The following is a 21,807-nucleotide window of genomic DNA, read 5'->3' as shown; positions in this document are numbered from 1 at the left end:
GCTGTGTGGCGGTCAGAGCTGCAAGTCAGCACATCCCTGTGTGAAGCCAGTGCTCGCTCTCAGTGGCTGTGGCTCTGTTCAGGAGCAGCGCTGTGGGTGCTGGAGCACTTCCTCCGAGCTGCGTTCTGACAGGAGCTGTTTGGTTGAGGCAGAAACTTGCAGGCATAGTGGGGATGGGAGGCAGCAGACCTGTGCTGAGTGTGGAGCTGCGCACCTGTGTGTTGATGCAAAGCCCTTTGCCTGCTGAGGTTTATGTTGTGCCCAGAAGCAGCGTGACATTCAGAACTGATTTGTATTTTTATGTTTTTCTCCTGCAAACAAAGGCTGTTGAAAGTGTTTGTAACAGTAAGCTCTCGTACATCAGTGCTGCAGAACTTCCACAGTGGGGAGCTTTGGGAAAGGGGCAGGACTGCATGTATATTAGAAAGGAAATAATGTCTTTAGTTAGGCTACTGTCCTGGCTGCATTGACGGTTAATGAATGATTGTAGGCTTGTGTATTTTGTGAATAAGGCTGCTGTTTGAATGCTATTTGGTAGTAATTAGAAAGTGATTGCCCTGGGCTCTGCCGTGGTCACAAAGGTGGTGCTCCTCCAGCACCATATGGGGTGCTGCAAGGCGGCATGCAGTGGGGTGGGTGGGGGAGCGCGGGGCAGTGTGACCATCCTGCACACATCCTGCTCCTGCCTGAGCTGCCAGTGCTGTGTGCACACTGCTGCTGTCAGCAATGAGAATGGGAGAGGATTTACATACGTGTTAATTTGGGTACCACTTGGGAGTCTTGATATTTTTTTAATGTGTGATAGAGCCTTCCTTTATGCCACTTTCTAAGATGAATGAAGCAGTTTTCAGTTCAGTTTGAATGCAGCCTGTACCTTTTGTTCTTTATAAATGACCTTCCGCCTGAGCTCTGATAAACCACATCTAAGTGCGCGCAGTGCTGCAGCCTTCCCAGAGCACAGCTGTGCCAGGAGCAACCCCAGGTGTGACCCAGGCTGTGCATTCCCATCTGAAACAAATGGTCTGTGGTTTGGCCCTCAGCGTGGAAACTACTGGGGCCTGCAGCAAAGCTGCTTGATTAGATGCAGGTATCATTTCTGTGGTTTCATTTTTTGATAAGCGCACTGTTAATAGATACGCTACTCTTCCCAAGTGACAACGTGTGAAGATGTTACTGATGCATTCAGTGTTAAATAAAACCAATGAATGTGGTTATACAAGTTATCCATCCATTGTACGAACAAAGTAAGAAGTTCAGGAAACTGATATCAGTAAGTGCTCAGTTCTTCTCCCAGAATGAATTGAGCTGAAAGGAACTACTCTCAGGTTGATGCCTTCTTCTGCAGCCTGGGCTCCTATGTGTGATTCTTTGGAGGTGCTGTGGCCAGTCAGGCAGTGCAGCAGAAGTTTGGTCTGGGTGGAGGTACTAGTGATAATGCACAGATCTCACCCTTGCTTTGGCAGCACAGAAGTCTGCCTGGTTGCTGCTCATTTCCCTTCTCCTGTCTGCTCATAGGTGTCTCTGGTGTGCTGTCTGCTAGTTCCATACAAGCAATGTTGGCTTGAAGTCCTGCATAACTGTGAGTGAAGGTGCTGTATTCATGAGAAATAGGAGCACAAAGCATTTCTTTTTATCTATTTCAGCTGCTCAGAGCAGTTTCAGATGCAGTCCGAATTTTGCAGTCTCATTCTAAAATCAAGAGGCATTTGGCCATTTTTATTCTGTCAGTAGCAGAGTTCTCATAAGCTGGGTCCTTTCTGCATATACCTGAGTGCAGTTTAGAAGATGCTGATATTGGTTTGGAACAGGCTTGTGGGCACTGGCATGACCATTTATGATGGGAGGGATCACCTGGGCAGTGGGGAGCCTAGAGCCCATGCTTGGCAATACCATGCATGTCCTGGCCTTGCTGCTCAGCTTGTCTGTGCACAGGTACAGGGTGAGATCCTGCTTTTAGTAAGCTCAACAGGAGTGCTTTGCAGAAAGTCTCATCATTCCAAGCTGCTGCAGCTGCTCTGCCTGTTGTGGTGGGCTGTTTTCATTAGGCCCTGATAATTTCTGTGGAAGCATCTTAATGTTGTTAGCGCTTGTTTTGCTAATAGATGGGCTGAAAGGCTCGCCGCTTGCTGTGTACTCATTGATTACTGGCATTTTTAATTTGCTCAGAGGCTTAATTTGTAACCTCTCAGTTATATTAATCTGTTATATTGCAGCCAAAACAGTGCCAGCCAGAGCGTGCTGAACGGGCTCTTCCTGCCTGGAGCTGTGTGTGTTCCACCACTTGGCGTTCAGCTCTCCTTTTAGGCTGTGTTGCAGACTGCAGGGATCACACTTCTGTGTGGCCACCCCACAGGCTTCTCCTGCTCTGTGCCTGGAGCACAGTCTGCAGGTGCGTCCCAGTGTATTTGAAGGAGAGGCCTTCTCAGCACCCTGTTGTCCTTGACCATTATGACTTTGGTTTGGCTGAAATCTGAGTGCTGTGTTCTTGTCACAGCCTGCAGCTGGTTGCTGCACGTTACTGCACTGCACACAGAGCTCTTCAGCTCTGCTCACACATCTGCTGCCTTTCCCCTTTGCTTGGCTGCAAAGCCCAGAGCTGTCAGGTGGGCCACCTGCTGCAGGCTTCCAACTCTGCCCTGCTCCTCTCTGCATGAATTGCTTACAGACCAAGTAATGAGATACAGTTAAAGGGTTGTCTTCCTGGCTGTGCTGAAGTTGGTGGGAGTTCTCAGTCTCCTCTTTCCTGATGGCAGAGGTCTTGTTGTTTTAAAAGGTTTATTGCTGACTCTCCAGATGAGCTTTCCAAGTGAATGTAAAGTTTAGAGAGGTATTTCTTGTCTAATAGTGAAGTTAACAAGTTGTGGGGATTAGATTTTTGTGTCTAATGTTCCCATTAGTAAAGGGTTGAGATGTGCCTGAAATGTGTAGAGTCAAAGCAGCTGGGTGCTGCTGAGTCTGTTCTCTGCAGCCTCTGCCCTCGTGGAGCCTTGCCCCAAAACAAATCAGGCCAGTCAGCAAACTGGGACAGCTCTGCCTGTGGACCTCATCTCTCCCAGACGAAACAAACTGAGAGAGCAGCAACCCAAGAAGTTATAATGAGGCTGGAAATAGGAACAGCTGGTTTTGACTTGAATTTTCTTTGACATGTTTCTTCTGGACAAGGGTAATTTAACAAAGCAGGGACAAGGTGCTTGTTCCTGAGCTTCCTAACAGAGCACAGACTGTCTGCTGTTACCTGGCCAGCCCTGCTCCCCATGCTCCAAAGCATGGAAGCAGTTTGGAATACATTTATTATTTTAAACATTCCTATGAGTGTTTTTCTTACTTTTAGAATGAAAGCTTTCCCTTTTTGTTTGGCTTGTTACTGATAGCTTGCAACAGAATCAAGCTAGCCATGGTGCAGCAGGGCAGGAGGCTGCTGCAGCATTCATCCCTCTGCAGGCAGCAGTCATCCCAGGCTAACTCAGGAGCAGGCTGACAGAAAATTGTGCATCTGTGCTGTGCCCCAGCCCAGGCCTTGAATGAGCATCAACCACTTCTCTTTGTCCATTTCTCCACTTCTTTTCTTCATTGTGTAATAGCAGCCTCTCCCAGCTTCCTTCTCTTGGAAGCACAGGAACCATCACTTCCTTTTCTGCAGTCTGGCAGTTAGGGAAGGACTCAGTGAGGGTTCTGGCTCAGCCACCACTCAGGCTCTGCATGGTACAGCTCAGCCAGGCTGTGCCCCACTGCTGGTCTCACTGCAGAACTCTGTCCCTTATCTCTGAGATCTCCCCAGGAGCTCACACATCCCAGCCTGCTGCTTTCAGAATGCTTCAGTGCTGCTCTGGGCAATCACAGTTCTAATTATGACCTTTTTACAGTGGAGCCCAGTGGGAAAAAAATCAAGCTTTAGCAAGTATGAGCCCTGCAAACTTCAGAGGATTTTGACTGGACTACATGGCATGTCCCTGCTTCCCACGTGCAGCCCAAACACAGAGTGAGGTGCTGTGCCTGCAGAGCTGGCGGCTGCTCCTGGCTGTGTACTTCCTGCTGTGTTGTGTAGGGCTGCTGTTGGGGTTTGCTCCTGGAGTTAATAGGATCACCCTGAGCTTCAAAAGGTACCTGCCTACTCAGTGACAAACATTGTGTACTGAGTACAGCAGCACCTTATCTATTTATTGTCTAGACCCATGGGCTTATTTAAAAAAAACTGTTGTTTTGTTGTTGTTGTTGTTTTTGTTCTGTTTTTGTTTTTAAAGGCATAGAATCTTTGTACTTTTCTAATGGCTGTAATTGTTATTTTGTTGGGGTTTTCCTGTGGCAAGCAGGGCAATCTGTGCAAAGCAGATCCCAACCCTCCCCTGTCTGAGCTGTGCTGCCCCTGCAGTGTCCCAGCATTCTGCAGGGACGTTTTAGAGCAAGGCTTTTCAGAGTAATAGACATACACAGCTGCTTGAGTTGTTCCTCTGTGCAGCTTGGGAACTGCTGCTCTAAAAAAGGATTTGATCCACCGAACAGTGGGTTACTGTTTCCTAAGAGTAAGTCCCTGCTAGGAAGGATAACAAGGTATCAGTAGGCACAGAAACATTTTCTTTGTCAAAAGCCTTTTTCAGGAGTGCCCATTCCTGGCTCCAGTGACTTCCCATGGCAGCACATTCCTCCATCACCTGCCCATGTCAAAGTGTTTCCTAGAAGACATTTTGAGTTGTCCAGCTTTTGATTCCTGAAGAACCCATTGCCTCTGTGATTCCAAGGCTGCTTCAACTCGATGCATTTTTTTAAAGCAGCCCACCTCGTTAGCTGAGTTCAATGTTGCCTTGGTATCTCCTTCATTTTTGTGCTTATGTCTATCAGATTCAGTTAACGCTTCCAGTGTTTGTGTGCTGGTGCTGACAGTGCTTAATGAATGAAGCAGAATAGCTCGAATTTGAAGAACAAGGGTATTAAATGCAAGCTGCAAGTTTTCTCGCTAAAATAAATGTGGTTCTTGTTAAAGTGGACTTATATTGCCATGTCCCGAGGTAATTTTGTTAATGGTTACACCGTTTGATCAGTTATTGCTTGGACACTTTGCATTTAGAGAGAAGGTTTGCTTTCATCAGGGAGCCCTGGTGGTAATTGAAGGGCTCTTCAAAGAGTGCATGCAGGACAGAAGCTGGAGGTGTGCAGCCTACCTGCTGCAGTGTACAGAACTTGAAATAGCCTTTTTTCCTGGGGCCCCTTCAGTCCCTCCATCAGTGACTGCGAGAGTAAGATGATGCAGCATTTTTCCAGACTATCAATAAATAGAAGAGGTGAAATAAGATCACCAGTATGTACATGTGAAGTGAAACAGCAAAAGTGAAGGGTGAGCCAGGGTCTCAGTGTTACCCCTCAGCCTTCTGCAGAGCAGTGGGGTGTTCAGTGGTGCCTGGAGAGGCTCAGTGTGGAGCAGCCAGTGTATTTGGTGGATTCAGATCCACACCCAGGGCAGCTCAGGGCTCTTGCTGACCAAATCCACATCTGCGAGGGAGAGCAGCTGCCATGTGGCCAGAATGTATTTATGAGCATGCGCTGTTGTTGCACTGAGTGAGCTTCTCTGCTACTATTGACAATTAAGGGATTCTTATCATAAAATCAGCAGATAATTGGTGCTGCCTGTGTAGAAAATGGCACTGCTTAGAGGACAATGGGCTGCCTGTGAGGGGTCTGGCTGGAAGAGCTGGAAGCAGTGTGACCCTGGGTCAGGGTTCTGGTGGCTGCCACCACTGCCGTCACTGCTCCATCTCATGGAGAGCCAGCAGCTCTGAGCCGAGCAGCTGCAGGGCTGCTGGAAGGTTAGAGATCCTACTGAAGATCTCATGAATTTCCTAAGACTCGGAAATGTGGAGTGTGCAGAACAACAGCTGCCTGTGTTTCTGAAGGGCTGTTGTTTCATCTGCCCTGACAAAGAATCCCAAGGAATGTACATTGTGCTTTCTAAATACTTGAGATATCATTTCTTACTGCTCATTTGAATGTCCAGGAATATCCATTCAACACAAATCCCTCTGCAAGCAAATGGGAATTCAAAGGAAAATCTGTTCCTGTTTTAATGTTTACAAAGATGTCTGCTGAAAACCAACCAATTACAGTTGCCAGAGGAACTGATGAGAATGGTTGGAAGCCAAATATCAGACTCTCTTTGTGATTTTTCATTTGCTTTTTCTTTTTTTTGCTCCCAGTAGTGACTGAGGGAGGTGGCACACACTGTAAGAGCCTTACAGAGCTTTAGAAGCATTGAAATGTTTGACTTACATTAGCAGGAGCATTAGTGAACAGACTACAGGGATGTGTATTGCTGGTGCTGTTCAGAGTGCTTCAGCCAATGCCAGGGACAGCAGCTGTGACACTGCAGGTAGAGCCACCTCCGTGTCACTGACAAAGCTTCTGAACAAGCAGTGCTCCTTACTGCTCTCCTACCATTATCAGGGCGGGGGATGTTTGATAAAATGGAAGATTTTCTTTGGAGAAAATTGACAAGGGTGGGGCTGTAAGAGAAGCTTTCTGAAACTGCTGAGCTATATGTGGATTGGGTTAGAGCAGCCCTACTGGGTCTGAACTCTGCGGATGGAGCAGCTCCTGGCACTGCCACACACAGCCACTGCCACCCACCGTGCCTCTCTGAGGTCTCTCCACGTCACGCATGTCTGCTGGGCCAGGCAGAGCTTGGGCCATGTTCTGACACTGTTTCTTTCTGGGGGGTCTGTGATTGCAGGGTGCCTTCAACTGCAGGTGATAAGGATGTGACAGATCTCCACATCTCTCTGGATGCAAATCACAACATGTATTTCTGAGGGAGAGGGCACAGTAGGTACCAAACAGCAGCACGAGGAGTGGGACTGCACTTCTGTTCACTGCATGAACAGAAAATGAGCTACTCACTTTGTTTTTCCAATGTTTGGAGGTCCATCTTGCTTTCTAATGGTGGAGGGAAAATAGCTGTGCCATGGGCTGTTTCTTTACAGACACGTTCTCTGAGCTGTAGCCAAGAATACTTCTACATCCTGTAAGCTGGCTGGCTATCTTTCCCTCAGCTGAAAATCAGAGTAGCATTTCCTAGGGTGTGCTTAATCCTTGCACTGGAAAGGTAAGGCATTCCTGAGACCCAAAAGGACAGCCTTGTGCAGTTTGGTGTGTGTTGGGAAACATGTTGTGCAATGGCAATGATGGGCACAGTGATGGAGGGCAGATTAGGTGGCCCCTGTTAATGTCCTGGTGCAGCCATAGGCTCAGCATGCCTGGATGATTTGCTGCAAGCCAGCAGAGGGCTGCAGCTGAGGGGTTACTGGGAAACAATTTAGATGGCAAGTTTCTGTCCTTGGTGGTTGTGCTGCTCTGGCACCTCTGCTGTGATCACCATTCAGTGTAAGCACCAAGCTGTGGACAAACCCCATCACGTCTACTTTTACAAAAGTATTAACAAAAATTCTTGGAAATTAAAGAAAAACAAAACAAAACAAAAAAACACAACTTTTTCCTGTTCTTAAAAATGCTCTGTTGCTGGGAATGGTGGGCTGGGAAGGAGCACTCCCCAGGGTGCTCTGTGCTGCTTTGGGTGCTGGCTGTGGGGTACAGATGTGGTGCAGGTGGCTGATCCGACACCAGGTGCCTGGGGGGCATCCTGAGGTCCTTTGTGTGCTGCAGGTGTGTGGAGTCACTGCCAGTGGTGAGGTAGAATAAGAAGCAATGCTTTGCCTGCTCTGCTCTGAACATTGGCCTTCTGCTTTCAGACTTGGATTTCACTCACGGGGCTGCTCCATTTTTATGTCTGTATTCCAACTGCAGCATGGGAGGATGCTCCAACACAAAGCATCCTCTGTGTTAGCGCTTTGGTCATTTCAGAGTGCTGTGCCCCCGATGAATCAAAACATGAAGCATTGGAAGAATGTGATGTGGCATGAAATGCATTGCTTTTTGTTGTTGGGCTGGGTCGGTTCCCTTGTTGTCTGTATCTCGGGTGGTTTTATGACACTTTCCATACCTGTCCAGAGTGCATTCAGACATGCTTATAAACTGCTGTCCAGCCCAGAATTGTTATAGTGTTTCTGAAATATCTGTGCAGGAGTTTCTGGAGTGCAGAGGACAGCTGACAGGCACGTTAGATGTTGGTTAATGTCCTGGAAATGCTGAGTCACGGCTTGTACCACCTGGTGGGAAGGTAGGGCCAACCCAGGGGAGCTCAACTGCATGCAGTGTACCTGAGTGATGGAAGGGGTGGAGCCAGGATGCACCCCTTCCCAGACATCATTTAAAGGTTGGCAGCAGAGCGAGGGGATCTCAGTGGAGATTCCTGTGTACCTGAGGCATCCCAAGGGTAAGCAGCTTCTTTCCATTGTTTCTGTGGATGCAGCATTTGAGCAGATCCTCACTTGCTGCAGCCTGGAAGTTTGCTGCTAGGCTGTCATTGTGGCACTTTCCATTGTGTTATAGCATTATAGTTAGGTACAGCAGTTGGCCATAGTGAGTAACTGCTGTGTGCCATACTCATCTTTCAGCAGTCTGCCAAAGTGGGGCTTCTGATGTGCCATGAGGAGCACAGGCAGAGCTCTGCTTTGGTCACAGAAGAGGTTTGTGTGCTGGTCGGTCATTGTTTGCAGATGCGTTGTGGGCAGAATTGTCCCTCGCAGGTGTGTTTGTCAACAGGGATCAGCAAGACCCACAGAACCTGGGTGAAGCCACAAACACTGTTCTTGCAGTGTGATATTGGCTCTGAGCTCATTGTTTTGCTGTGATTGTTATGAGTCAGTAAGCTATTTCAGGCTTCGCCTGCATGAGAAGAACCCATACAAGAATAGATGGGAATAAAGGCACAAGCATTGCTGTAGATAAGATTGTGCTGCTGCAGTGTTCACCAAGAAAAATATTCCATTAACTTACTTTCCAGTTTGTCAGAGGAGCTGCAAGTGTGAGGAGTGTAGAACAAAGTGTTTAAAGGGTGAGGAGGCAGCTGCAGAGGCCGTAGTTGGGAACTGCAGGGCTCCTCTGCTCCACCTGCCCAGCACTGCAGCTGCAGGGTCTGCACACAAGCATCAGTTCTTTGGGGCTGCCAGGGGCCTGCGGTGGCTTCAGCAAGTAAGGAGATGGGATGCAGCTCTCCTATTGGCTGGCTGGCTTTTCCTCCTGTCAGTGCCTGTAACAAGACCTGCAGTAGAACACAGAAGGCTTTGCAGCAGGCTTTGCCTTGACTGGGTGCTCCAGCCAGGCAGTTCCAGCTGCAGAATGGGGCAGGGTGAGCAGTGCTGTGGGAGCTGAGGCAGTTCAGTGGCAGCAAATCATGCAAAAGTAGTTTGGATGCAAGGGAGATGCCTGTGGGCTGATACAGGGGAGTACGTGTCAGTAATGCTTCTTTTCTTCCTTAGAGGGGAGGAGGTGGACGTGTTCCTGGCTGCCAGGAAGCATGCTGAAGTTGCTGGAGTGGTCACATGCAGCAGCAGCAGAGCTTAGCAGGTAAGTTTGTGTCTTTGGGTAGGCGTGTAAGAGCAGAGGGACAGAGGTTTAAAATAGGATTCTTCAGCCGCCCTTGGATCTCTTTTTTGGTAAGCAGGTAAAACTTTGAATGGTTGAACCAAAGGAGAAAGCGTATGTTGCCCTACCCTTAGTGTACAGTGGAAGCACTAAGTAACGTCAGGCAGAAAAAAGCTTTGTTTAGTGCTAACTAACATCACTTGAAATCTTGGAAGGGTTTCGATGGGTGCAAAGCATGAAGTCTTCACAGAAAAGTACGCTAGATTTGGAAGGACTCTTTGCCCTGACTTTTCTCCCAGTGACTGGTCAGTGACTGGTTAGCCTTACGGACTCAATTTCTGCTAAAGCAAATGTATCATTTTACTGCTGAAAGTATTGCAACAAAGTGTAAGAACTGCACGGAAACTCCCATCTGATGGGCTCTTAACAGTGAGCCTCTGCAGTGTTTGTTACAGCACGAGTGGAGGGTAGTTAATTAGTGGTGACTCAGTGCGAAAAAGCCACAGCGCTGCTGTCACCGGCTCATCGTTCTCCTCTGCCTGAAATGAATGCTAATTGTAGTGCCGCTTGGTGGTGAAACTAGGAGCAAGGTAAACGTAACTTCTTTACATGTCAGCAGTTACCAAGATGAGTTCAAGACTTGCTGAGCTGTGGCACTGCTGTGTGGGTGGCCCAGCTTGGGGGAGGCTGGCAGTGGGCAAGGAGTGCTCCTTAGGCACTGCGACCTCCACGGTGCTTCTACCCTCAGAGCTCTCGAGAGTGAAGGCAAGCTTCTGCACTCTTGTGCATGAGCCTTTACTGTGGAGCCATAGAACCAGCTGGGTTGAAAAAGACCCTTAGGATCATTGCTTCCAACCACTGCCTACCGCTGAGGCCTTCCCTGAGCTGGGTGCCGGCAGGCTGCCCCTTAAACTGCCTTGTGCCCCTCATTTCTCTCAGACAGAAGTGCTGTGGCCCCAGCAGTGGGCCACGCTGTCACGCTGCAGCAGGTGAACTGTAGGAAGGCCACTGAGCCATTCCAGAAAGCTCCTATAACAGTGAAAGGAAGAACTGCTTGCCAGTTAAATTGTAGAGTTTTCTTTCAGCCCACTGAGGCTGACCGCACAAGCAGCAGCTAGGGCTGGTGGGCATGCATGCAATGAGGGAAATTAAGGTGTGCTAAAGAACAGCAATTGATATTTGAATTATTTGTCTGTGTTAAAGTAGTTTGCCATCTATGGTCAGTGCTGCAAGCACAAGCTAAACTAAGTGGAATCAGTTTTCCCCATTTATTTTCATAAATGAGAACTGTTTATAGCAGCACTCCTAGATGCTCCAGTCTGTTGCCATAATGCACACTAAAGATGATTTCACCTCACCACATGTTTCCCAGCTGCCTTATTTAATTCCTTACCCAAAGGCAATTCAAGCTAACACATACAAGCTATTGATCCCAAAAGTGATGCTTCAGATGAGCAGAGGAGACACTTTCTTTAGCAAATACAGTTTATATGGGCATGATGGAAAGAACATCCCATGAGTCTGTCAGGGTGATACACTGCAGTGGGTCCAGCCATGCAGATCACCTGGGCAGGGCCTCAGGACAGCACCCAGGCTCCTGTGCGCTGGCAGAGCTGGGCCACTTGAGTGCAAACCATGCAGGGAGGAATCTGATGGCCAGGAGCACAGACGTGGTAACTGCCACGGCTTTTATTTTTGGTCTGAAGTTCCATCCAGTTAATTGTTTAAAAGCTGTTCTGTGGGACCAGGTTGTTTAACAGTAATTTCAGGATACGGGATGTTGAGGAGGAAAAGGAGGTGAGACCTGTGTTAGTTTCTCATGTTCAAATGGTTACAAAGAGCCAGTAAAAACAAGTTCTTTGCTGCTTTGTCTTTGGCACGTTCAGGCTGCAGATTTCTTCATTTGTCTGCCTGCTGGTATGAGCAGCTGAGAACGTCCACCACTGAGCTGCAAACCATGAAATCTTTGCCTTCACCCCAGAAGAAGCTAAAGAAGGCTGTTTGGCTCAGTTAGCCACTGTGGGAGCTGGGAGGAAAGCACGTAGGAGGCTTAGGAGCTGTGCTTTGCCGCCTCAAAGATTGTTACTCTAAGGGAAGCAGGTGATCCTGAGATGCATTATTCTTTATTCATTATTATTCTTCATTGACTTTGCCACAATAAGCTGATAAGCTTTATTTCTCAGAAAATTGCAGAACAAAAATGACATTTAAAGGCCTTTATTTTAAGGCCTTTTCCTCCCCTTCAAATTCTAGTAATGAACCAACTTCTGAATACTGACCTTGCAATGATGAGCAGAACTGGGTGGAGGTGAGGGAGGGCAGCAGCAAGCTGAGCAGAGATCTTGGGCTCCAGCTAAGCTGTGAGCTTGAAGCGTTGAGCGGTTGCTAGGGAAATGTTCAGCATCTCACAGCTGATCAAACCACCTAGTGTGAACCAGTTATGTCTTTCATAAAAGCCTATATCTTGGCTGCTGTGACCATTGAACTTTGATCCTCTCAGTTAATCGGTACTGACTTTATCCCACATTAATTAGCCATGCAGTGGATGCCCAGGTGCTTGCTTGCTTTCTTCCTTTCTCGTGGCAATACTCTGCCTTCAGTGTTTCATTCCCCATTCAAATGAAATCTGTCTTTGAGAACAATTGTCATGTGGGTGGTTCCTCACTTCATTACATTCTCTTCTCCCAGAGGTGTTCAAATACTGTTTTGGGTAGATTCAAGATGTCGGTAAGAAAAGTTCAACACGTTGCCCTGTTTTCATGCTAATCTGTTGCAAGAAATCTTTTCTCCTGCTAAGTGACAGAAGACAGGAAGGTAGAAGGTGCAGGTACTTGGCAGCGGATTGCCAGTGAGAAGCGGCATAATCAGGGCCTTCCCTGATTGCTGATCTGGAATGAAGTGCCCAAGATTAATCATCAAAGGACAGCAATTCCCAGCCATAAGGACTGAGGTTGTTCAAAGTGATGATTTAAATTTATTGCTTGCTGGAGGCTATGGATAAATCTAGAGAGAATGCTTCCCCATTTCAGTTTGACAGGAGTGTCAGAAATTGGGCTGGTTTTGGTGCTGGGAACTTCTCCTGATCTTGGTGCTGTGGTGTGTGTGGGAATGCTGAGGGCAGGGCATGGCAAACCAGAGCACTCTGTGCCTGCTCTGTTCAGGGCAGGAAGAACCTCAGGACTGTTTACTTTGCTTTATCTCACCTGTGCTCACTGCTGAGCTGGATGTTGGCATGGTAGGAGGATAAATAAAGCCTGGGTTTGACTGGAATTAGAAATAGAAGTGCCATCACAAACTTGGTCTCTCAAAAACCCCACACAGTTTTACACTAGTTCTTCATAGGAAAAAAAGTGAGCTGATGTTAGTATATTATACTGATACAATATATAAAGCTGTGGCTTTGAAAATGCAGTACAGTTTTGAAGTCCTAAGAATTAAGAAGCTGTCTCTAATTGCCATGCTCTGTCATCCCAGTGGCAGAGATTCCTGCTGACAGGAGATCCTTGTGCCAGTGCTGGGGACAAGGGCTGAGCAAGCAGGGGAGAAAGGGTGGGAGAGAGCCAGAGGTTTGATTTGTTGGTGTGTTGTAAAGCAGCATATGTGTTACGTATGGTCCTGAGGTGCAGTGTGCAGACGGTTTTAAGCCCTGTTGTAGCCTTTACACATCCTCAGAGAGTCCCTGGTCTTGCAGTCATTTATCTGCCCAAACACTTCTGTGCCTGGCACTAACATGGAGCGTTGTAGCCAACACCAGCAGGGTAATGAATCTGAACTTCTGGTAACATTGACACCAACCTTCTTAATCCTCCACGTGGCCTCTACAAGAGCTCTGTCCCACAGGAGCTGGCTGTGGCATCACAACATGAAACCAGTGCTGTAGCTACAGCTGCAGGAATTCCAGAAATTCCTGCTCTGGGTTGCTTGCAGTTTAAATCGGGGTGAGCCCTCTGAAACCAGTGCTGATGCTGGTCTCTGCCGGCTTCATCTCAAAATGAGTGCTTGCTTCTCATTAAAGACAATGTTTTTTACCCTAAATTCGTCATAAAAAGGCCGCCTAACTGGATAAATTGCATAGCTCCATGGTTGCCAACCAGCATTTAATTCCAGGGTTAACGTCTACATTATTTGACAGGAAGAACTGTCTTAATTCTTGAGTCTGCTGTGCTGGGCATACACATGGGACTCCTGCTATTGCTTTCCTATGTGGAAATGAAACATCTGAGGAGGGATGTGGCTGTTGGGCATGGTGAGGATGGCTTGATGGTCAGATTAATGATCATAGAGGTCTTTTCCAACCTAATGATTCTCTGAGTCTGTGATATCTGCAGTGTGATGCAGAGCGTGCACCCTGGCTGCCTGTGCAGCTGTTGAGCCACATGCTGCTGTCTGGAGGGGCCGCAACAAACCCATCTCATGTCTTAGCATGCTCATAGATATTTCTGAGGGTTAAAACCAAGATAAACAGCTCTGTCTAGTGGCAATTTCAATAACTACATCAGAAGGATGTTAATTCAGAATTCAGCCCTTACATGTTGAATCAATTGAGTTTATAAATATGTTGGCTTGCTTTTCCACGCGGTAAATGCTCCACGTCCTGCAGAGACCTGGGTTAGACACACGAGGCCGTTCTGTGATTAGTTTTCTCCCAGTTCTCAGAGACTGTCCCCCAGCCCAATGCACAGCCGTGACGCTGGATATACCTCACATGCTGCACTTTGCCTCCCCATTGTGGCAGTGTGAAGGCCTCATATCCAGGCTCACCATGCAGACTGTGGGCTGTAGCAGCAGATCTGGGGAGCTCTAGGCTGTGCAGTGCTGTGCTGCTCCCTGAGGCAGTTCTGACAACTGAGTTTGCAGGCTGCACAAGCCCTGCTCTGGGCCTGCCCTGTGGGCAGTGAGTCTCACCTGGTGCTGGGCAGAGCCTCACCAGACAGGGATGGTGGTGGGGTGGACAGGTTTTTGTCACGTGGAAGTGCCCTTGGTAGGACCCAGCAGTGATGGTGATGGCCAGGGCTGCTGCCCTCAGCTTCAGGGCATGTGGAAGAGGAGCCAAGGGCAGGGCAGGGCTGTGCTGCCTGAAGGGAGACTGAGGCTGGGAGGAGGTGGCCAAAGGTCACCTGGGATTGCAGTTGGAGGCTGTTACCTGCAGGCAGTGCAGTGAGCAGTGTGGGTGTGTGTCCTTGGTGACAGCCCATCAGCCAGCACGCTGCAATATGAGGGGAATTGTGAAGCAATGATAAAGTTCCCAATCCCTTCCCATCTCCAGAATACCGCTGAAAGATGTCACTCACGTGGCACTGTAGAGAAGTTATTCAGAGAATTTCATTTAGCCTTGTGATTTTAGTGCCATTTGAAGTGGGAGCAAATCAGCTCATCACCCCTCTGCTGAAGTGCTGTGCTCTGAAGGGGTACATGGTAAGTTCCTGGTAGGGTTGAGGGGCAGCTGAGGGTCTGACCTGCTGAGCAGGGACATATTCCTGCATGAGAGCTGCTGCAGGAGGACCTCCACAGAGAGCTTTGGAGAGCTGAGATCAGAGGGCTGTCTGCAGGTGGCCAGCAGGTCCCAGTGTTCAGGATATGAGCACAGAGAGCCCCATACCTTGAGGTCCAATTAAGGAAATCTCTGAGCTGACTTGGACTGGTTGCCAGCTCCTGATCTACACCTGAGTGGAGCACGCTGCACAGACGCTCTGCTCTGTCCTTAGCAATCAGCAGGTGCTGTCTCTGGTCTGTGGAGTTTTAGCAGCCTGACGCCCACGACTTGGTCTTGCTTTTCTTGTTCTTGCTGTCACACTCACTTGTGTGCTCACCAAGATAAGAGATTCCTGAAGCCCAGAGGCTGCCCGCAGCCCCACCTCACACCCACCCCTCAGTGCTGGCTGCTATCTGGTCAGCTCTTGGAGAACAGTTCAAAGCACACTTCTTTTTTTTACTATGTTGACAGTACTAAACAAACAGGAGAAACAGCCTTTTTATCCAAAGAGAAAGTTGAAGTGAAGGGAGAAGTAGGTGAAATTGTCAGAATCATAATTGTTTTGTGTACTTCTGTTCTGTACGTTCAAACACATCTGTGCATAGTATGTCCCAGATCTGAGACTTGAGCTGCTTGTGCTAATTGTGGTAAATTGTGGTAAATGAAAAAGTGCAAGCACAAATAGTAGAGAAAGTTGAAGAGTCTGTGTTGTTGCTGTGTAATGATGTCAGCATACAAAGGCTCGAAGGTCGGTGCCCAGAGGTAGAGGAGGCCATGCTGGAAGCTGCTGGAGATGTCAGGTGCAGTGCTCAGCCCAGGGACACAGCAGCAGGGTGCCTGCTGCAGCCAGAGGTTGGCTGTGGAGCTGATGCTTTGTAGGCTGCAAAGCAAATGACATGGGGCTTCTGTTTGTAAAGCTCTCTTCAAACAAGAACTCTGCTATTTCTGGGTAGGCAGGCTTTAATTCTGATTCTCATGGTGAGCAGAGACTGAAGTGAAACTGTGGCTGGCTGAGAGTTGCGTACAGCAGAGCTTTAATGTGAAGTCTGAACTTGCATGTTTGAAAGCTGCAGTGAAGCCAGCAGAATTTTACAAATGGAATGCATTCTTGATAAATCTGTCTCCTCCCTTGCAACACCTCCAGCCGGCAGTAGCGTTGCCTGCAGCCCCGACGTGCTTTTTGCATAAGCAGAGGCTGAAGATAAGGAGAGAGAAACAATAATAGAAACCTGCAGTCTACAGACTGCCCTGCCCAGAAGGAATTCAGGACTTTGATTCAGCTGCTGTCTCTGCACTATTTCTTTACCTGAGTTCTGTGCGAGTGTTTCTCACTGCACTCCATCATTCACATTGTTTGCCTTTCTCTCGGTTTGAATCTGGTGAATTAGGTTTTTCAGATATTTTTGTTCAGCATTTTTTAAGCCGCAAGTCCTGGATCACGTCTCCCTCCTGTTGTGCTGAGTTTTCTTTCTTACACGTGTTTTGTAAGTTCTGGCTCATTTCAGTCTCCTTGTATGTTCTCTCTTGGCATCTCCCATCGTGCCAATTCCCTGCAATCCCCGTGTCATCTCCATGCACTGTTTCTGGGCTGCCTTCCCATTCTCAGACTCCTCACTTCAAGATTTCTAGGATCTGCTCTCTTGAGATTTTTTTGCCTTCTTTATTTCTTCTCCTGTTTTAATACTTGAGACCATTTCTCTTTTAGCCCTGGGTTGAACTCTGTAGGCACAAGGAATGTCAGCAAGTTCTGCATGCTGGCTTGGGGCACGCTGAGCTGGGCAGGGTGGCATGGAGCCTTGATGATGTGCTCCCGCAGGCCTTATTCACAGCAGAAGGGTCTCTCAGCTGCGTCTGGAGAGCAAGGGCTGTTGATGACCCAAAATGCAGAGTCTTAATAAGCTCCAAAGAACAGCATATGCCAGAACTTCCATTTATTAGCAGGCTCAGGGAAGGCAGCAGGGAACAGGAAGATTTTCTCTGGTAGTTTTATGTTGTTCTTCCTATTTGCTCTGAAGGGTGTTTCCCACAAACACGCGTGTAAGATGGAGCAATAAGAGCTAGCTAATATGCAGGGGAGAAAAAATAATGCTATTGTTTTTTCTTTGCAAACGTTTTGTTAAGTGCTGCAAACTTGAAACAAATATGTCAGTTAAAATGTTCCCATCTGTCTCCTTTATTCTCTTTAAGCATAGCTGTACATCAGCCAGCTTCTCTTGCAAACACATTTCTCAGTCTTGCTGGAAGTTGCTTCCTATTTTGATATTCTATTGCTGGTTCTGCAGCTCCATTTGGGACCAAATGGCTGTTTTGCCTGCTTTTTTGTATAGCAGAGTGTACGTCAGTAGATACAACATCAGCTTCTGTACTAACATTAAATGGACACGGTCACTCCCTCATACTCTTCCTTTGTCCTCATCTCTGTTGGAAACAGGCACAGAAAGTTCAGAAAGTTCACAGAAAGTGTTACCGAACTTGCCAGCCTACATATGACTTGCTCCATTGGGCTTTCCAGCAGGCAGAAATTTGTTCCACGCTTGTCTTTACCACAGTATTGAGGCTGTAACTCCATAATGTATGTTCTTCATTATAATGACATTATAATGATATTTCTGTGCAAATCTTTCTGCTTTGGGTGGAGTTTTTTTGCATTAGAATTTTATCATATTGCAACGTATGTCTGATCATCTAAGTCATATACTGTTACTTCTTTTCCTCGATTAGATATCTCTAAACCCTTCTATATTAATGTTACCCTGATCGTATTTCCTCGGTGAGGATGTCTGTACGTGCTCATACATACACGTAGTATTCACATGTCTTTGTATATGCAAACCCCCAAATACACTCATGAGTCCTGTGGAGGCAGAAGCAGTCGGTGGGCAGGCAGTGGTGCTAGAGGTGTTGTGGAGCAGGCAGGAGCAGCCGGGTGGGCAGCAGGCCCACGCTGAGCCCGTCCCTGCAAACACGCACCGTGTTTTATGGTTTGTTTATCTTTGCCTTAGGGCTTAAGTAAGCTAGAGCTGTAGTGATAAACTGTGCAGATTTCTCTGCTACAGATTCTTGAATTCTCCCTTTATTACTTAGTGTACTTACAAATAGCATTTTTTCTACTTTATGAATTATAATAGAGAGCGCTGGGGCTCCTATTTAATTCTATTGTATTTCTTATTACTGCCAGACGTGTTCACCACAGCTGGAAGCACTGCAGTGAGTTCCGAAGGAATGACGCCCCGAGTGCAGTCTGAAGCAGAAATGCCGGAGTGCTGTTCTCCAAAGGTTTGTGTGAACTGTCTGCCATATGTTTGCTCCTTCAGTTCTGGTATTGAATATGTCCTGATCTGGCAGTACTGTCACTTAGCAGGGCATACACTTCAAGCACTCTCCTAAGGCTGGCTGCACTTCACAACAGCCTAGTGAAGAGAGCAGACCAGACTGCCTTAGCACCACAGACTGAATTTGTCTGAAGGACAAATCTGCAGGAGCAGCTGCTTTTGTGTTGGGATCTACCTGTGTGCATTCTGCAAGAAGGGTCTGCAATAGGGCACCAGAAGAAGCAGTGAATGGTTGATAATGGCCGTGATGTGCATGGTGAGGATCAGAAAAAGGCTGCTCTGCATGTCTGCTCAGTGGTAGGAACAAGGACAGGGAATAGTGGGCAGCAGTGCGAGGTGGAAGGCTGCAGTAGATAAGGGCAGAGAGCAGAAAAGGGAGAAAAAGCAGCGCCTGCAGCTCGGTGCCAGGTGTTGTGTTTGCAGATAACATGTGTGGCTTGTTGAGACTGTTTAAAACAGTTTCTCCTGCAAACTGATTTTTGCCAGGGATTTAATTGCTGGTTTGCAACTGCATGTGAATCGCTGTTTGAACTGTTGTTTGTATTTATCTTCCTCAAATACCTGGCGTTAATTCTGGAGTAATAGGATTGTCAAGCTACAATGATATTGTTCTGATCTGTAAATGAAAATAGCCATTAGCTAACGACCATTGGAGTTCATCAGCTAGATGTCTTGGCTGCAACTCTGTTTTATGTGGGCAGAATTTAAATGGGATTGGGGTCAGCAGTAATTCAGTCTGATCAAGGATGTGGGGTTTGCTTATTGCTGAGCTGTATGCAGATTAGAAAAGAACAGTCAGGGAACTTGCATTAGCAGTAAATGAAAACAAAGATTGATCCATATCTCTATTCTTTAATCATCACCTTGGGTGGGGATTGTGCTTCTTGAAAAAGCGGGCAAAGAAAGGTAGCAGATTTCTCTCAAGATTTTTTGTATCTTTGGTCTTTTATTATGCCTTTCCAGTCAGTTGCAGAAAATGGGCCGACATATCTGCCTGTGCTGGGATGGATGTGCCTGTGCCAGTACTGCTGTGCCTGCTGACCTCTCCGTACAGCTAGGCATGGAGGGAGGCAAATGGAAAAGCCTCACAAACCTTTCTTGAATCCTGAAGCCAGGACCGAGGCCTTACTTCTTAAAATGATTGTCTTCATTTTCATTGTGTTCTTGGCATGTGAATACAGGATTTGGAACTGCCTGCCCTCCACTTGTTTTTCCACATTGAAGACATTATAACTGGTGGTGCTTTGTTCCGTGTACATCCCCTTGCCCATAGAAGTTACAGCTGAGCAGCTGCTTTGTGTGGGAAACTGATCTCTAAGGCAGGACACTCGTGGATCTTGTCTTACCTCTGTTGCACTGGCGTGCATGAAATAAGTCTAAAGTCATTTAACAATCATAATGGCTTACTCAACTTTACATGTTTTCCTATTGTTTAAAAAGTCTTCTCTGCTAAATTTGGTTTTTACTGAAGAATGCTTTTAAATAGTCTTTATCACAGATGCTCACTTAATTCTGCCCCATGCAGGTCTTTCAAAACACAGTCTTTTCACTTCTCTTTCTCCAAAGAAAGCAAGGCGGGACCAAAATGCATAGCATGTGTAAGTGAATTGCTGGTGTGCAGCCCAGTGGGAAAAGGAGGTCGTTTAAGATAAGGAAAAAACCTCTTGAACAAATCTCTGTATTAACGGATTCAGAAGTTGCTTGCTTGCTTGTTAATGTGGGTCTATTGTAACTGCTAGCTCAGCTGCCTGTTTGGCTTTGTGAAGAGCCTTCCATACTGTAGTTTTCAAATACAGAACTAAAACCATGCTGAGCTGTTCTTCTGCCCTGACGAGAGCTTTTATGTATGTGCAGTGGCTGCCTTCCGTTTGCTGTCTTGTTCCCCAGCCCTCAGCAAAGCTGTGCATGTTTTAGAAGCAGGCAAGGCAGCCCCGTGTCCTGGCAGCACCTCTGCTTAACCTGGAGCAGCATTGCTGTGCCTCTGGGAGGGGTGACCCATGTGTTGGTTTGTTGTTTGCTTATCCTTCTCTTGCTTCAATGACAGAATACATTGTTCCTTTGAGAGGGATAGGGAGAATGGAAAATAGCTCCCTTCTTGATGAAAAGTCCTCAGGCTCTTTGTCAGTGGCAAGACAGTTGTGAATATGGATTTCCCCAAACAAGCGTGCCCTATATGTACGTGCTGACAGTCTGTTAAGCTTCCTTGACCTCAGCTGCTCCATCCAGCAGGCTGGGAGGTATGTGAAGCACGCACAGCATCTTCTTGCAGGTACTGGCAACAATGGGTTGGGTTAAGAATAATAACAGAAGAAATAATCACAGTCTCTCTCTTTTTCTTTTTTTAAAGACGCATACGAATGCACATAGGCACATAACTGATGAAAAGAACTTGCTTCAACATTAACTTGCTAGGCAACGTGTTTGGCATCACCCTGTGCCTCTCTTTGCATTCTCATACAGCAATCCAAGCTGCCCAGGCGCAGAGCCAGCACTGCCTTTCAGCAACGCTCTGGGGACTGCCCCGCCATCAGGGTGCTGCATGGTCCCATCCCACTGGGCGCCATCAGCCCTCCCAGCAGTGTGTCCCTGCTCCCAGGGCTGTGGGGCTGCCTTGCACCCCAGGCAGTGTTGTGCAGGGCTCAGTGACAGTCACCCTTTTGCCCATCCCTGGCCCTGTGCCTTCCTTGGAGCCCCAGCCTTCCGACTGGAGCGGGAGGAGCATCGCCTGAGTGTGTGTCTAGGAAAGGTAGGCAGCTGGTACAGAGCCAGTGCTCACAGCTCACAGCAAAACAACCTGACCTGATGGTGTCAGTGGATCGAGTCCATATTTCTGTTGTGCTCTCCTTCCGGGAAAAACAGCCAGAGTATTGCTAGAAGCAGAAAAGGTGATGGGTGGGGTTTGAGGTAGTTGGGTGACACTGGTTGGTCTTTTGATCTTCCAGTGCAGGGAGCTGAGCAGCTGCCTGTGGTTGCTCTGATTTCCTGGGGAGTTGTGTCATTAGCTGGAAAGTGGTGGAAAAGAAAGCAGTTTGTATTGGGGTGCATGGAAGTGAGGTTTTGTAGGGTTACAATACATGCAACTGGAATGAAACGTTGTTATCATTGTTATTGTTACTTTTCCCCTTTCCGTATTGATTTCCTATTTATATAGAACTTGATGCAAATGCAGCTCTTTTAACTGAAGATTTGATTTCCTTCCTGTGTCTGAACTGTATACACAGTGATGTAAACCTCTCCTTGTCTGTCTTCACACAAGTGTTTGATTCAAAATATAAACAAAAATAGAATGCTGAATGTATTTGTATTTAAAATACTTCCAGGTGCAGAAATGCCAGGAGTTTATTAAAGCAGGTACGGAATGCTGAAAAATATCTTCCTTCTGAAATCATAGCCGTGAATTAAACCAAATGGGTAATTAGGAATTAGACCGTGCAGCCAAAAGGCAAAGAAAGGTTTCTAATTATCTTGTCATTTAAATACAGCTTTCATTCAAGGAAAGGCTGTGAGAAAGGCTATTTTTAGGCTGAAGTTTTG

The 21,807-nt window shown here is 47.2% G+C and overlaps 1 protein-coding gene across 8 annotated transcripts in view; it reads left to right on the top strand.

Moving 5' to 3' along the window:
* Positions 1–21,807, top strand: part of ARHGEF26 (Rho guanine nucleotide exchange factor 26) — a 99,156-nt gene that overhangs the window by 33,549 nt on the left and 43,800 nt on the right. For 5 of the 8 annotated variants that reach the window (XM_072344950.1, XM_072344948.1, XM_072344949.1 and 2 more), the window contains 2 exons: positions 9,363–9,450; positions 18,120–18,217. The gene's annotated coding sequence lies outside the window, so the exon portion shown is untranslated. Of the gene's footprint in view, positions 1–8,273; positions 8,318–9,165; positions 9,233–9,362; positions 9,451–18,119; positions 18,218–21,603; positions 21,625–21,807 lie in introns of those variants that run through there. The other 3 variants (XM_072344946.1, XM_072344951.1, XM_072344953.1) reach the window with 3 other exon arrangements.

The sequence above is a fragment of the Excalfactoria chinensis genome, chromosome 9, assembly GCF_039878825.1.
Source record: "Excalfactoria chinensis isolate bCotChi1 chromosome 9, bCotChi1.hap2, whole genome shotgun sequence".
NCBI classification, from domain to species: Eukaryota; Metazoa; Chordata; class Aves; order Galliformes; family Phasianidae; genus Excalfactoria; species Excalfactoria chinensis.
This window is presented reverse-complemented; position numbering and strand designations above follow the sequence as displayed.